This window comes from Molossus molossus, unplaced genomic scaffold (genome assembly GCF_014108415.1).
Source record: "Molossus molossus isolate mMolMol1 unplaced genomic scaffold, mMolMol1.p scaffold_m16_p_15, whole genome shotgun sequence".
NCBI classification, from domain to species: Eukaryota; Metazoa; Chordata; class Mammalia; order Chiroptera; family Molossidae; genus Molossus; species Molossus molossus.
The window spans coordinates 30088131-30106150 of record NW_023425350.1 but is presented as its reverse complement, the minus strand read 5'-3'; the positions used below and the strand labels follow the sequence as shown (position 1 = coordinate 30106150).

Sequence of the window (18020 nt, the reverse complement as noted above, 5' to 3'; positions counted from 1 at the left end):
CAAAAGCACCATAATCATGAAAACCTTTGCACTAGACAAATAAAAAAATTAACATATAAACTATACATATATATGATACATATATATTTGTTTTACATCTATGTATATAAGGATTTTTATATATACATATATATGAAACAAATACATATATTTATATACACAGAACTCTATAGTAAATTATAACCAATGCTATTGGGTTTCTGATCTGCCCTCTGCTAGGGCCAGTGATGCATTTGCAAGGCAAGTGGAAGAGCAGGGTCACACACACATTTCTCTCTCATTCACCTCAGCTACACAGTTCCTTCTTCTCTTAGATTGAAGTCTCTCAAAGTGAAGATAAATATTCAGACCAGACTCTGCTGAGGGTCTTTATCCCCAAGCTGCTACCAGTACATCCATTCAGCAGCAAGGAGCTACCTGTTTCTCAAGAGCCAACTTGAAGGCCAGCCCAACATCTTTTCTCTAAAATGATATGTGGAAGCCTCTTTTAGTCCCCACAAATCCTGTATATAGTTGAACACAACAGGTGCTGCAAGAAAAAGAAGAGAAAGACATAGCTTAAGCCTTAGAGGTCCAGATAAAGAAGATATTTTCCTTGCATTTACATCATTTCAAGAATAAATGCTCCCATGTCAAAATACACAGAAAACTCTGGCTCAATATAGAATAGATATAAAAAGACAAGAATGATTTGTACCTGTAAGTTCCCAAATCACTTTCTGCGGTGAAACCAGTTGGTATAAGGAGAATATCTACCTACAGAATTATAAGGCAGAAGACCTTTCACTTCCAAACACATTAATTCTCCACATTTAAAAGGTATACAAAGGCATTATATTACACACTCCATGTTGGGTTGGGAAAAAAAAGGAAAAAAGACAAAAAAAAGCAAGAGATGTTTAACCATACAACTTGCCTTTCTTATACAGCCAATCATCTTGTGTTTATTGAGCATACAGGATGACATATACCACAGGGGGAAACAAAGACAGAGTCTTAGTTCTCAAGACTTCTCTATATTTGCAAGCTTGATGACACAGGCTATTGATTAAGACTTCAGAGTCATCATTCTGATTTACCCTGGACCTTAATACCGAACAACACTGATTTAGGCAAATTATTAGTCATAATTTAACAGTTAAAGAACTATCTAATCCTGAAAACTAATGATGTATGGAAAGAGTAACTTTATTTTCCAGCAAGTCAAATAAAAAGTATCCAGAAACCTCAGACTGAAAAAGAGATTTTAATGTATTGTGTCAGATGGATATTAGACTTATTAGGGGCTCACCCAGTAAGTTATATAATTGTCTAACCACTATACTGTATACCTGAAACTAATATAATATTGAATGTCAACTTATTTGAATTTTTTTTTTTATTTTAAAAAAAGACTTGAGTATAAACATGTATTGGGACACCAGAAAACTGTTCTCATATTTACCAAGAAGCAAATTAAGTGTGAAAAAATGCAAAGGAAATAGAACCAAAGGAATATCAAAGGGAAGAACAAGACTTAATAATTGAATACCTGAGGTGCTGGCCAGGTAAGCATAAAGTATAATGCTAATATTCACCTCATGACATGGAATTCAAAGTAGTGGAAGTGGTGAGGCCAATGTTCACAGACCATTTGAGAACAGAACAATGTAGGAAAAGATGAATGGAATTCTGACTACTCTTGACTTGGAAACAAACCTGACCTGGCCGACACTCTAACCACTGAGCAATACCAGACAGGTCCCAAAACGAGAGTTTTTAATGTTTTAATGACAGTTGATGGTGTTTTCGATTTGGGGCACTGAAAAGCAGTTGGAAAAAAGATGGTGACTTCAGGAAAATGAAGCCAACTGAGCCAATAGTTGTTCACTTAGTGCCTCTCTCTTTGCTCAAGACTTATAAGTCTAACAAAAAATAAATACAATTGTAAAACAATCTGGTGACTAAAATGATAGATGGACACACAGAATATTGTGGGGTTACCAAAAAAGGGCACCAAACAAACTCAGGGCCACACTGAGGAGATGCTGAGCCAGTCTTCCTTAAAGAGGTGGCACCTGGTCTGAGTTAGAAGGAGTATCAGGGGAAGATAAGAGAAATAATCTTATGTAAGAGTTAGAAATGAGGCAAGAAAAAGCATACCTGAGTGGAATGGAGTGTTTCAGAAGTATAAAGTGTAAAGCTGTGAATGGTGAGAAATAAAACTGAAGACATAGGTAAAGAGCCTATCTTTAAAGAACTCTATACCATATTAGGAGCCTTTATGTCAAAAGCAAGTGTTTCTTAAATACCAGCAATATTTTTGTAAGTTAAGGGAGGAGAACTAACAACTGACACCACAGAAATAAAAAGGATCACTGAAACATACTATGAACAATTATACGCCACCAAATTGGACAATCTAGGAGACATGGACAAATTTATAAAAACACACAGCCTCCCAAAACTGAACCAGGAAAAGATAGAAAACTTGACAAGACCAATAACAAAGGAAATTGAAGATGTGATTAAGAAACTCCCAGCAAACAAAAGCCCAGGCCCAGATGGCTTCACAGGGGAGTTTTACTGAACATTCAAAGAAGATCTAATACCCATTCTCCTCAAACTATTCCAAAATATCCAGGAAGACAGAACACTTCCAAATTCCTTTTATGAGCCCCGCATAATCCTAATTCCAAAACTAGATAAAGAAACTACAAAGAAAGAAAACTACAGGCCAATTTCCTGATAAACACAGATGCCAAAATCCTTAACAAAATATTAGCAAATCAGATCCAGAAATACATCAAAGACATCATTCATCTTGACCAAGTGGGATACATTCCAGGCACTCAAGGATGGTACAATATGTGCAAATCAATAAATGTGATACATCGCATAAACAAAATAAAAGATAAAAACCATATGATCATATCAATATATGCGAAAAAAGCATTCGACAAAATCCTGCACCCACTTCGCATAAAAACGCTCAGCAATGTGGGAATAGAGGGGCCACATCGCAATATAAGACAGGCGACATATGAAAAACACAGCCAACATCATACTCAATGGGCAAAAAATTAAAGCATTCCCCTTAAGAATGGGAGCACAACAGGGATGCCCACTTTTGCCACTCTTATTTAACATAGTACTGGAAGTCTTAGCCACAGCAATTAGACATGAAAAAAAAATAGAGGGGATCCAAATTGGAAAGGAGGAAATGAAACTGTCATTATTTGCTGATAACATGACACTGTACATAGAAAATGCTAAAGACTCCAACAAAAATCTACTAGATTTAATAAAAGAATTTGGCAAAGTAGCAGGATACAAAATTAACGTCAAGAAATCAAGAGCATTCTTATACATGAATGATGAAATCACAGAAAGAGAAAGTAAAAAAATAATCCTATTTACTATCGCAGCAAAAAAATTAAGATACCTAGGAATAAACTTAACCAAAAAATTAAAGGACCTCTTCACAGAAAACTACAAGTCATTGAAAAAAAAAACAGAGGAAGATATAAAAAAGTGGAAGCACATACCTTGTTCATGGACTGGAAGAATTAACATCATTAAAATGTCCATACTACCCAAAGCAATCTATAGATTCAATGCAATCCCCATCAAAACACCAACGACATATTTCACAGAACTAGAACAAATACTCCAAAAGTTTATATGGAACCAAAACAAGACTCTGAATAGCCACAGCAATCTTGAAAAAAAAAAAAAAAAAAAAGAACAAAGTAGGAGGGACCAAATTACCAGATTTCGGGTTATGCTACAAAGCCACTATAATCAAAACAGCCTGGTATGGTATAAGAACAGGCAGATAGATCAATGGAAGAGAATAAAGAACCCAGAAATTGACCCAAGAAAATATGCTCAATTAATATTTGACAAAGGTGGCAAGAGCATACAATGGAGTCAAGACAGTCTCTTCAATAAAAGGTGTTGGGAAAATTGGACAGCTACTTGCAAAAAAAAAAAATGAAGCTAGACCACCAACTTACACCATACACAAGAATAAACTCAAAATGGATAAAAGACTTAAATGTAACTCATGAATCCATAAAAATTCTAGAAGAAAATACAGGCAACAAAATTTCAGAGATGATACGCAGCAGAATTTTCACTGATACAACACCTAAGGCAAGAGAAACAAAGGAAAAAATGAACACATGGGGCTACATCAAACTAAAAAGCTTCTGCACAGCAAAAGAAACAATTATCAAAACAGAAAGGGATCCTACTATATGGGAGACCATAATCGCCAATGATGCATCAGTTAAGGGATTAATTTCCAAAATATATAGAGTGCTCATATAACTCAACAAAAAGAAGACAAAGAACCCAATGAAAAAATGGGCAGAGGAACTAAATAGACACCTCTCCAAACAAGACAAACAAAAGGCCCAGAGACATATGAAAAAATGCTCAACATCAATAATCATCAGAGAGATGCAAATTAAAACAACTATGAGGTATCACCTAACACCTGTCAGAATGGCCGCTATCAACAAATCATCAAACAACAAGTTTTGGCGAGGGTGTGGAGAAAAGGGGACTCTAGTACACTGCTGGTGGGAATGCAGACTGGTGCAGCCACTGTGGAAAACACTATGACATTACCTCAGAAAGTTAAAAACTGAACTACCATTTGACCCAGTGATCCCACTTCTAGGAATATACCCTAAGAAACCTGAAACACCAATCAGAAAGAATATATGTACCCCTGTGTACATAGCAGCACTATTTACAATAGCTAAGATCTGGAAACAACCTGTGTCCATCAGTAGATGAGTGGATAAAAAAGCTGTGGTACATTTACACAATGGAATACTATACAGCTGAAAGAAAGAAAGATCTCTTATCCTTTGAGATGGCATGGAAGGACCTGGAGAGTATTATGCTAAGCAAAACAAGCCAAGCAGAGAAAGAGAAAGACAAATATCATATTATCTCACTTATTTGTGGAATATAATGAACTAAACAAACTGATGAACAAAACTGACCCAGAGACACAGAGGTGGGGTACAGACTGACAAGCTTCAGAGGAGGGGAGGTTCAAGGGAAGAGATAAACCACAGAATTTATATGCATGTATGCATGACCAATGGGACATGGACAACAAAGCTGGGGATGGAGTGGGGGGGGGGGGACATGTCAATGGGGAAAAGGAGAAACATCTGTAACAAAAACAAATTAATAAAAATAAATAAATAAAATTAAATTAAAGGAAAAGATTTGAGGACTACTCCAATTGTTCACTTTAAAATATTTTTTAATTTAAATGATATATGTACAAACATACATATAATCTACTTATATTTATAGCTTTTATACAACCATGAAACCAAAACAAATTTCAAGACAAAATTTCAAGGCCAGTCAAGGCCCGAGGTCATCAGTGGAAAATGTTGGAGAAAGTTTTTTTTATCAAAACTAGATTTCACAGTAGGAAGATGTAAATCTAGTGTTATCTTTAATCTGAGATGAAGTAACAGATGAATGGTTATGAGCAGGAACTTCGCAGCCAGGCTGCCTGAATTCAAATCCCAGTTCCTTATTTATCAGCTGAGTGACCTTGAACAAATTATGAAACCTGTCTATGACTCGATTTTATGGGGCTAAAACCCTCAAAGGTTTGACTCAGCAGTAGAGCGTTAGCCAGCAGACCAATTAAGTCGCGGTTTGTCCCTGGTTGTGCAGGAGTCAACCAGTCAATGTGTCCCTCACATGTCGATGTTTCTCTCTCCCTCTCTCTCCCTCCCACTCTATCTGAAGATAAACAGAAAAATATTCTCAGGTGAGGATTAAGAAATAATAATAATAACAATAACAATAATAAAAGTACTTTCCTCACTGAGTTACTGCCAAGGTAATGTGAATTAATACATGTAAAAAACTTAGAATGATGTAGCAGCAAGCACTTAAAATTTAGCTGTCTATATTTTTAACTTCAACAAAACCAATAGAAGTGTCAGAAAAAAAAGTATATGCCATGGTGGACATCTGGAGCAGATGACATAAATAAGAAGATCCAGAAGTCCACAAAACCAGAAATGTGGAGAAGGCAGTTGTTCTCTGAATCCTATTTGATCATACCTCCTAACTGTATCAACTAGCATCGGTAAAGTGAATTAATCCTAAATATAACTTAAAGTAGGTCAGTCTGCCCGGCTGGTGTGGCTCAGTGATTGAGCATCGACCCATGCACCCACCAAGAGGTCACCAGTTCGATTCCCAGTCAGGGCACATGCCCAGGCTGTGGGCCAAATCCCCAGTGAGGGGCATACAGGAGGCGGCCAACTGATGTTCTCACTCACAGATGTTTCTCTCTCTCTCTCCCTCTCCCTTCCTTACTCTTTAAAATCAAAAAAGAAAAAAAAAATTTTAATAAACAAAAAATAAATAAAGTAGGTCAGTCTTTTGAAGTTTTATATGAAGTATTGGGCCACATACTGCCACATTTTACACATTTCTGAGCACCACGTTATGAAATCCCAAAGAATCAAAATACAAAAAAAAGATAAATGAGCTTTGAAAATTCCAGAGGTTTGCTTTGGTAAACACTACAAAATATCACCATCACCCTGCCACATCCACACATCTACTTAACATGATTTCAGATTTTGTTTTAAAATAATACAAAAACATATACTTATATACATATTTGGTTGAGGAATTAAAAACAAAGCAGAACTTCAATCTCAAGTAACGATTATCAAGCACCAATAATTTGAAACTTCATCACATAAAAATATTTAATAACATAATGGTATGAAAACACTAAACTAACAAGGTCTGTCCCTTGAATTTAAGAAACACTGGTTCATAAAAACTTTGCATTTAAATGCCTCCTGCCCCCCCCCCTCCCCATACACACACACCACCTTCACCACATTGTTGTCTGTTCAAAGAAAAAAAATTAATAAGTGGGACTATATCAAACTAAAAAGCTTCTGCACAGTAAAAGAAACCAGCATCAGAATGAAGAGGGAACCCACTCTATGGGAGAATATATTTGCCATCAGATAAGGGCTTAGTATCCAAAGTATATAAAGTACTCATACAACTCAACAAAAGGAAGATATACAATCCAATTAAAAATGGGCAGAGGTCCGGCTGGTGTGGCTCAGTGGCTGAGCATTGACCCATGTACCAAGAGGTCACCAGTTTGATTCCCAGTTAAGGCATATGCTCAGGTTGTGGGCCCAATCCCCAGTGGGGGGCATGTAGTAGGTGGCGAATCAATGTTCTCTCTCATCGATGTTTCTCTCTCTCCCTCTCCCTTCCTCTCTCTCTAAAATCCATAAAGAAAAATTACTTTTAAATAAAAATGGGCAGAGGACCTGAATAGACACTTCTCCAAACAAAATATACAAATGGCCAAGAGACATATGAAAAAATGTTCAACGCCACTCATCATTAGAGAGATGCAAATTAAAATGACTGTGAGGTATCACCTCACACCTGCTATAATGGCTGCCATCAACAAATCATCAAACAACAAGTGCTGAAGAGGTTGGGGAGAAAAGGGGACTCTAGTACACTGCTGGTGGGAGTGCAGACTGGTGCAGCCACTATGGAAAACAATATGGTGTTTCCTCAAAAAATTGAAAATGGAACTGCCATTTGACCCAGTGATCCCACTACTAGGAATATATCCTATGAAACCTAAAACACCAATCAGAAAGAATATATGCACCCCTGTGTTCATAGCAGTGCTATTTACAATAACTATGATCTGGTGTCCATCAGTAGATGAGTGGATAAAAAAGCTGTGGTACAGCCCTGGCCGGTTTGGCTCAGTGGTTAGAGAGTTGGTCCACAGACCAAAGAGTCCTGGTTTGGTTCCCGCTAAGGGTACTATACCTTGGTTGCAGTTTGGCCCCAGCCAGGGCTGTGTGGGTGGCAACTACTCAATGTGTCTCTTTCACATCTATGTTTCTCTCTCTCTTTCTTCCCCCCTCTCTCCCTCCTGCTTTATCTGAAGATAAATGCAAAAGTGTCCTTGGGTGAGGATAAAAAAAAAAAAAAAAAAGCTGTGGTACATATACACAATGGAATACTATGCAGCTGTAAGAAAAAAAAGATCTCTTATCCTTTGAGACATAATGGAGGGACCTGGAGAGTATTATGATAAGTGAAGTAAACCAATCAGAGAAAGACAAGTATCACCTGATCTCATTTGTTTGTGGAATATAATGAACAAAATAAGCTGTTGAACAAAATAGATCCAGAGACATGGAAGTAGGGAACGGGCTCACAAACCTCAGAGGGAAGGGGGGTTGGGGGGTGGGAAGAGATAAACCAAAGAACTTATATGTATATAGGCATAACCAATGGACACAGAAAACGTGGTGAAGGCCGAGGAGCAGGAAAGAGGAGGGGGATGTCAAAGGAAGAAAAAAGGAGGGACATCTGTACTACTTTCAACAATAAATGTATATTTAAAAAGGAGATATTACAATGAGAATAAATGAAATAAAAATGGCTTCAACAAATTAAAATACTGTTTTCCTAGAATATACACTGTAAAGATTGCATGAATGAGTGGCACAATACAAAACTGGAAACAAATGACAGCTAATGATTTGGATAGAAAAGCAGACTTTAAGACAATCCCTTTACAGTACGCCAAGACCCTTTGCTGACATCCATCTTTAACTAAACTGCTAATATGTATACATTTTTTCAACTCTCCCTTTTCAGCTCTATCTCATGTCCCGTTTCCTCTTTCCCCAAAATTGCCAAGACGACATCTTTAACTTCTCTCTCATCTCTTTCTCCCCACATTCAGTTTACTCCTTCACCAAATTCTATCAATTTTGCTTTCTTAATCTCTGGAATCCACCCACTCATCTCTCCCCAATGTCCCATCCCCAGCCTCCTAATTGTTCTCCCTGCTTGCCTTCCTCCATTCCATCTTCACACTACAGCCTGAGTGAAAATGTTTCTAAAGCCCCAATTGGACCATGTCACCTGCATGAGCTCCCTACTGCTTTCCAGATCACTCTCTTTGGCGTAATGAACAAAAGGCTTTTCACAATCTGGGCCTTCTGACCTCTCCAGCCTTACCTCACTTCCTCCTCCAAAGCTCTCACCCAAGCCTCACTAAATAATGAGTTGTGGCAACTCACTAAATCCTCCTTCTTCACGTCTGGGCCTTGGCTTGTGCTGTTGCCTCTGACTGGGGCACACCTTCCCCCATAGTTCAGGTACCAGTATAGAGTCTCTGCTTCTAAAATGCCTTCTCTGCCCTGGCCGGTTTGGCTCAGCGGTTAAAGCGTCAGCCTGCGGTCCGGAGAGACCCGGGTTCGGTTCCCGCTAAGGGCACGTACCTCGGTTGCAGTTTGTCCCCGGCCCTGGTTGGTCGTGCGGGTGGCAGCCACTCGATGTGTCCCTTCACATCGATGTTTCCCTCTCTCTCTCTTCCTCTCTCTCCCTCCCACTCTATCTGTACAAAAAATGGAAAAATATCCTCGGGTGAGGATAAAAATAAATAAATAAATAAATAAATAAATAAATAAATAAATAAATAAAATGCCTTCTCTGATTTCCTCCACAGCTTGGGTGCTCCCAATGTACTAAAATTGACTCTTGTGTTTCTCTCCACTTAGAACCATCAGTCACTCACAGGCTGAGCTGTGTCTTATTTGACAGATTCTGGCATACAATATGTACTCAACAAATGTCTGCTGAATTAATTTATGTTTTACTACCTTAATCTTACTAACATTTTCTAAGATATGAGTTTTCACATGAACAAATAAAAAAGCATTATGTATGAACTATAAACAGATCATAACACATATAATTAATTCTAATCAGTTGAGGAGCTACTTTAAACTAAAAATCTTGTATTTTATTTTGTTTATTCCTAAAATTGCTCATACAATTACCCAGACATCGTTTCAGGGTTTTATAGCCACCATTTGTAGCTATAATGTCCTCTTTTCAATTCTGTTATGTTCAAATGAAGGCTGCTATACTGAAGGATAAAACATTTTTTAAAGCATAAAACTTTTTTTTTTTTTCATTTAGGAGCACAGGTTTGGTGTCATATTGCCTATGTTCAAATTCTGCCTCTGTAACTTACTAGTTGTGTTATTGTAAACAACTTACTCAACCTCTTTAAACCTCAGTTTCCTCTGGAAGTGGTTGTGAAAACTAAAAGAGATAATGAATCTAAAGCATTTTGGATGGGGCCTGGTACATAATAAGTGCTCAATAAACATCATCTAAAAACTGCCTGTATATCAGACTGTGGCAGCTTAGTTTAGTGACTGAACTAGATGTCAAGCCATTCAATATCCCCACTGTTGGAGTGGGAAGGCAAGCCAGGTGCAGCCCCTTAGGAAGTGCAGAGACCCCGCCCCTGGCGTTTGTTAATTCCCTTATATCAGCCAACGGCCTAAACTACAGCAGAACTAGAAAGCCCCCAAATACCCAGAGGCTTATTAGGTATATAAGGCAGCTGGAACCCAGGCACAGGGCTCAGCCTTTGGAGGTGACTCCGCTGGGACAGCACCAGTGCACATTACACAGCCCTTTTCTAATCCTCCAAGTGCATGCAACCTGTCTCTTCCCACCGACCAAATTTCTGCCACAACAGCAGCAATATGTGTTTCTGTACACTGGATAGTACTTAAATAAAAAAAGGAAGAGCAAGTATTAATAATAAACTACCCTAACTACCTAAATAATGATTCAAATTTGATATTACAAATAATAATATTTACTTTTTTTCTCTTGTAAAGTCATTTATGAGGAGCAGTGGAACTGGTTGAATCCTTACAGCCATCTAACGGCTGGGAGAAAAGCTTTGAGAAGGCTGCCATCCAAGAAAGGAGGACGGAAACCCAACGAGGGGTTAGCAGCACGCCTGCTCCCTAGGTATATGTGATCTGGTCTGGTAAAAGATACAAAAATCTCTTTACCTTCTTAGTCTGACCAAAATAATATTGAATTTTACAAAAGGAACATTACTAATGGCTTGAAAATAATTAAGCAATTAGAAAAAAACAGACACAAGGGAGTTGAACTAAAGTAAGTTTCTAGCTATAGGGTTGACAGATCCAGGTATCCCGTCACTCCCCATGTCTCATCAGGAGGACGGCTGCCCCACAGTGACCCTGCCTGAGTCCCTTAACACCAGTTGGAACTAGAATATAAATAAAGGAATTGAGGAAAGAAACATTTACATCTTGGTAAACATTAACTTACCGACAAAAATCTTAGATGCTTTTTTCTTAAGAAGAGCAAAGAACCATTTTCTCAGCTATTCTTCAGTATTCCTCCATAAAATATGTACTGAGAAAAGGGAACCAGTAGACTACAATATCAAAAATATCAGACAGACTAGTAAGCACTCTAATATCAAGGAGGTAAGGTTTTTAAAATAAAACATAAAAATGAAATTAAATGGTATGTTATAAATTCTGTAACTGTCAAATTTACTTGTAATATAAACTTTCATTTTTGCAAAGTTTACTCTTCCAGATAGCCAAAATATCACTATAAATACAAAAGGTTTATTTTGACTTATTTGATAAAAATCTAAGATGTCATGCTTTCAGGCCTTTTTAAACAGGGTATACAGAACATAACTTGCCCATTTTCTTAATATTTAAAAATTATTGTTATAGATATGTAATTTTATTGTTAACTATAATGATACAGTCTGAGAGAATATGTAAGTCTTATTGACACTGCCCTAAATCAGAGATCAGCAGACTAAGGACTTTTGATCAAATCCAGTCCTCAGTCTGTCTTTATATAACCCTTGAGCTAAAAATAGTTTTACATTTTTAAGGTTTGTAAAAAGTAAAAACAACAATATGTGATAAAGACCGTATGTATGTGGTTCTTAATGCCAGAAATATTTACTAGCTGACCCTTTACAGAAAAAGTTTGCCAACTCCTGTCCAAAGTCATCGCAGTTGCTATGCTGCGGACCTTGTGAGCTATTCCTTCCCTTTCTTTCTCTCCCCTATCTGAGGAAACAGGGTGAGAACTATGCTTGAATCCTAGACTAACCACATGCTATCTGTGTGCCTTTTGAAACTAAATTAACCTTTCTGAGCCTTTGTTTAACCATCGGTAAAATGGTAATAAACATGATTTCACAGGATTTCTAGGAGAATGAACGAGGTACTATGGTAGATATTCAATAAATGAAAGCCATTATGACAACTGTGCTTCATTAGACAAAGTCTACCTCCAAATGGAAGGTATACATACAACTTTATAAACAGGACTAAGAAGGCAGAATGCCATAAACTTTGTTTTAAATTTTCTTAAAAGGTCCTTCTGTTATATAAATTAAAACATCATGAACTTTATTTAACCTTCACATCAAGCATTGTCGGTTCTTAAGTAGTAAATTTGACTAACAGCTAAAGACATACCAAATAATAGCCATCACAGTCAAGCAACTCCTGAATTCAGAAACAGAGTGACTAAGTCACTCCCGAAAAGCCGGAATCTATTTTTGATTCACTTGGATCACCTTTATTTCATTATACATTTTATAACACCAAAGCAAAACATGGCATAATTTCAGGCACTGAATCATCATCAAACTGAGTTGCAATTAAGGATAAGAACATCATTAAGTTTTAGGTAATGCTTGCGATTGTAAGTAAGCAGGGCCTTTCTATTCTTCTGGAAAATGTCATTTAGGAGGTTTAACAATTCTCCTAAACCTAGACTATAAGTGCCATGCTTGAATTTTTTTTGGATGCATGCCCAACAATAAATGATCCACAGTGATCTGAGGACATCACTCCCATCCAAGAACTTAATCAGATTAATGATGTATTTGTTTTATAAAAATGAAGTACATTAAGCCTGAGAATACCTAATTTACATACTAAATGGTTGCTAGGGACCAAAAATACTAGTGGTTTTTATAAAACTGAGGTTACAAAATTGCCTATTGTCTTGAAATCTGTTAGTAAATAGCAGTGAAATGCAAAATAATAAACAAATGTTAATTAGTGGTATTTATATATGTAAATTCATGAGATGGTATACAGTTGCTCAAAAGAACATAACGATGCTCATATTCCAAAACATACATGTCCCAGAGAGAACGTGATGCCATTATGTGAGGTTGGAAATAACAAACTTGCTTATGTTTTCTAATTGATTTGACCTCAAATTGTGATTAACATTCCACTCTAATTTTTTCACTTGAGGTCCTATTTTAATAAATGCAAACATAAACAATAAATTAGCAGTCTAGGTTTATATCATATTTGTTAGAAACCTATTAGCAACTTTTATCTAAAAAGGGGAGGAAAGCTTTCACAAAATAGCTGAATTTTATCAAATCCTTAACTAAGGAGAATTAACAGCATCTCTGGATCCCTTCTGATAGATCTTTTCTCTCTCTCTCTCTCTCTCTCTCTCTCTCTCACGATTACTTCATTCATTCAACAAACATGTTTATTGAGCTTGAGGAGAGAAAATGAATAAGAAAGAGTCACTTCCTATCTGTTTAAGAGACTGGAGGTAAGCAGATAATTACAATATAAAAGGACAAGTGTTACAATTAAGATATTGTTACAGCCCTGGCCGGTTTGGCGCAGCGGTTGGAGCGTCGGCCTTCGGTACTGAGAGACCCGGGTTCGGTTCCCGCTAAGGGCATGTACCTCAGTTGCAGTTTGTCCCCGGCCCTGGTTGGTCGGGATGGTGGCAGCCACTCGATGTGTCCCTTCACATCGATGTTTCTCTCTCTCTCTCTTCCTCTCTCTCCCTCCCGCTCTATCTGAACAAAAAATGGAAAATTGTCCTCGGGTGAGGAAGATATTGTTACAAATAAGATATAAACAATTAAGAGAGCTCTGGGCACAAAAATAACCAGCCACCAGCTCTGCTAAGGGACAAGGGATAAGACCCACAGAGGAAGTAACAGTTCACAGTTCCTGACACCTGAGAAGATAAAATGACGCATACAGGGTAGAGAATGGGAAGGAAGTGATGAAATTTATAGGCTTATGGTTATCTATACATTCCTGTATAAAAAAAAAATAAAAAAAATTCAAGTTTCATTTAAATCAAGCAAGACCATAAAAATTGAGGCTACTTTTTTTAGGATACTTTTAATTAGGTTAAGTATTTTATACAGATTCTTAATTTTAATAACTTGCATCTGCATTCAGTAAGTACTAGATCAGGAAAGACAGGAAGTTAAAAAAGTAAATGTAAAATACCTAAATTAATATTTTACTTTATTAAACATCAAACTTTAAATTTAAAGCCTAAGTTGGATTCAGATTCAAATATCAATATTTATAGGCCTTAGAAATATACATGCTAGAAAAATAAGAATTTTTAACACTACTAGATAAGCCTGGAAGAAACACAAATGTATCATATAAAAGAATTAAACCGTGATTTTTTTCTTTCTTTTGCTTTAAAAATTGGGAAAATGGCCTGGCCGGTATGGCTCTGTGTATTGAGCATCATCCCATGGACTGAGAGGTCCCAGTTCGATTCTTGGTTAGGGCACATGCCCTGGTTACAGGCTCGATCCCCAGTAGGGGGTGTGCAAGAGGCAATCGATGTTTCTCTCTCACATCGATGTTCCTCTCTCTCTCCCTTCTTCTCTCTGTAATATATATATTTGGGAAATGTTAAGAAAAGAGTGATAGAAGAAACAAGGACATAAGAGACTTAGAGTATACATTTAAAAGTTTATAGAAAATGTTTATAGAAGAACCAGAGAAACAGGGATTAAATATTATATATACAGTCATCCCTCATTTACCCGGTTAATCCATTCAAGACTCTAGTGGTCGCACCTGGCATTGAAGGATTCCTGGGGTGCTCGAATACATAGGCCTTCAGTCCATACGTACAGTAATTTTAATTTTAATTTTAATTTTAATTTTAATTGTAATTGTAATACAGGGGTGTATAACTGACTAAGACAACCGAGCATGCACTATATCATTTGCACTGTCTTGATCTTTTTTTTTTTTTATCCTCACCTAAGGACATTTTTTTCCATTTTTTGTTCAGATAGAGTGGAAGGAAGAGAGAGAGAGAGAAACATCGACGTGAAAGGGACACATCGAGTGGCTGCCACCCACACGACCAACCAGGGCAGGGGACAAACTGCAACCGAGGTACATGCCCTTAGCAGGAACCAAACCCAGGCCTCTCTGGACCACAGGTCGACGCTCTAACCGCTGAACCAAACCGGCCAGGGCTCAATCAACCTTTTAATGAATATATTTGAAAAAACCACAATAGAGTGAAGCCACAAAAGTTGAAGCGGGAAGTGGTGAGGGATGACTGTAATTACATCATCATCAAAATAACAGATAGCATTTACTGAACATTCATTTGGGTACATGGAATGCTATGAAAAGTGCTTGCACTTTATTCAGTGTTTGAAATGCTGCCCAGCCAGCTTATAATCATCACACTTAGCTGAAAGCCTGCTATACCGCTGCCATGGCCAAAAATTTTGCTCAGAGAACAGGGATGTTCCCTATAGCAGCTTTACAAGCTGGGCTTCAGGCAAGTGTCCATTACCATGAAAGATTTTTCTGGTTCCAACTCAGCTGTACACATTATCCACTGACCCCTCAATACCCATACATATACCCACTTCTTATGCCTTGAATAATTCACTCACGCAATGTAGTAGATCCATGGATATATGTTATTCTGTTCATCTGTATCTCTTAAATGTTATAAACATTATCTTTTATCTATTTATCATCTTATATAAAAATAATATATTTAAATAAATTTACAGAAAGAAAAGGAAGCAGGGCATCATGATTAAGGACCTACTTCACAGGAAAGAAAAAATAATTCAGGGAAACAGGAGAGCTGTAGAAATTTAAAACAAAGGAAACATTGTAAGCTGAGATATACAACAATAATACAGAGTTGCCTGGGTATCATAATCTTTTTTATAAGTAGTCCATGTCAATTTGTTATAACTGCAATCAGAGAGAGAGAGAGAGAGAGAGAGAGAGTGTATCCTTACACTTTGGCAAAGTCTTGGACATTTAATGGTTCCTGATACTACAATAATTCTAGTAGAGAATAAAAAGTATCAAACATGTCAAAGGTAGAACTTGAACAGAGCAAAGAAGCTGATGATACAAGAGCATCCAGGCAAGATTTAGTCAGTTGATGAGAGATATGTAGATCAGACTGCCAAAAAGAGCAGTATTTTAAAAGGAAAATAAACCTCAATCAATGTAGTAAGATGTGTTAATATTGAAAGACAAACATTTGTTACTTGAAACAACAAATTCCTACAGAAGGGCAAACCTATTGCTGAGCCATCTGTTATTTGCAATACACATAATAAATTCAACAGACGGGTCCACCCTCTGTGCTTCCTATAAACAGATGGGTTTTTCTTATTCTAAAATAGCCTATCAATGAAGTCCACAACCAACACCAAAAAAAAAAAAAAATCCTTCACAACCACACAGCCCACAGTTGAATACTTGGTTTCTTTCATTCAGCATACACATAATAAAGATGGCACTACAAACCCTAGACTGTCATCCTTCTGTTACCATGAGAGCAACATCTTTTCTTTGTGAAACACATGTGGAGACAAAGGAAGCCTATTCAGTTTAACTGGTTAAACATCTTTTGTACCTGGAATGTCGATGATATATCTAGTTGGCAGACAGAAACAGCATGGTCAATAAATAGCTCACCTACTTCATTTATTCACAAAACATACACATGCATAGCACAGACACCACCACACAAATGAATGCATTCAAACTGTAAAAGGATCTGGCGGAGTCCTAGTATAGCAAAATATCTGATTCTAAATATTTCCCTTAAATTTATAGAAAAATATTAATTTTGAATATAATACTGATACCTCAAAACTTTAAAAAGCTACTCAAAAGTACTTACATAACTATCTTCAAACATGTTTTCAAAAGTTAATCAAAGATTAGCATTTGCACCATAACTACGACTGTCAAGCACTTCTATTTTTCTCATTCTGATGTTCACAATGGAGTACTATGCAGCTGTAAGAAAGAAAGATCTCTTATCCTTTGAGATGGCATGGAAGGACCTGGAGAGTATTATGCTAAGCAAAACAAGCCAAGCAGAGAAAGACAAATATCATATGATCTCACTTATTTGTGGAATATAATAAACTAAACAAACTGCTCAACAAAATTAACCCAGAGACATAGAGATGGGGTACAGACTGACAAGCCTCAGGGAAGGGGGGGTTTGTGGGGGAAGACATAAACCACAGAACTTACATGCATGTATGCATGACCAATGAACATAGACAACAAAGCTGGGGATGGGGCAGGGAGGAGGGGAGGAGGTGTCAATGGGGGAAAAATGAGAAACATCTATAACAAAAACAAATTAATAATAAAAAAAAAAAGAGAAACATTCTGGCTATGAAACATCTTTTAGTATACCAATTTATGAAAGTCTAAGATCACTAAACAATTCTCATTGACAACTTTGATTTGAAAAAATAAAATTTACAAACTCAGTAAAATAATAAAAGCACTACTATATTTACTACTTATTTTAATCAATATGTCTTAATTTACAATATCTTTCTATTATATCAGTCACAAATATCCACATCTTGGCCTACCTGAATCAATTACTAGCTTGGAATCAACTGATATAGACATTCATATATAATGCTGTGGAAAGGACACGTAAATACAAATATATTTCAAGTCCACTGTATTTAAATATTCCCTACTATTTTAAATTGAACTGAAATTAACAAAAAGATATAAACCAACAGATAGGCCAACTCTAACATAATATAACTACAGAAGAAAACAAGCAGGATGTCAGATTCCTCTCTGCTAACTAGACCACATTAGCGAGATCGCATACAAGGAAATACCTTTTTTGACGTTTATTATGTCTTTTTCAATATTGTTGACATTTACTGAACATTTACCACATGCCAAGTACTAAGTACTATTACTTTTCATGATTTAACTCATTAAAGTTTCACACTAGCCCCAGAAATCTTAGTAACT

The 18020-nt window shown here is 36.8% G+C and overlaps 1 protein-coding gene and 1 long non-coding RNA gene across 2 annotated transcripts in view; both read right to left on the bottom strand.

Moving 5' to 3' along the window:
• Nucleotides 1-18020, bottom strand: part of CAMKMT (calmodulin-lysine N-methyltransferase) — a 379656-nt gene that overhangs the window by 302153 nt on the left and 59483 nt on the right. The window lies entirely within an intron of this gene.
• LOC118630623 overlaps nucleotides 1-18020 on the bottom strand; it is a 29810-nt gene that overhangs the window by 4862 nt on the left and 6928 nt on the right. The window contains exons 4-5 of the long non-coding RNA XR_004959665.1: nucleotides 16903-17021; nucleotides 11218-11326 (exon numbers count right to left, since the gene is read on the bottom strand). This is a non-coding gene — a long non-coding RNA (uncharacterized LOC118630623). The remainder of the gene's footprint in view (nucleotides 1-11217; nucleotides 11327-16902; nucleotides 17022-18020) is intronic.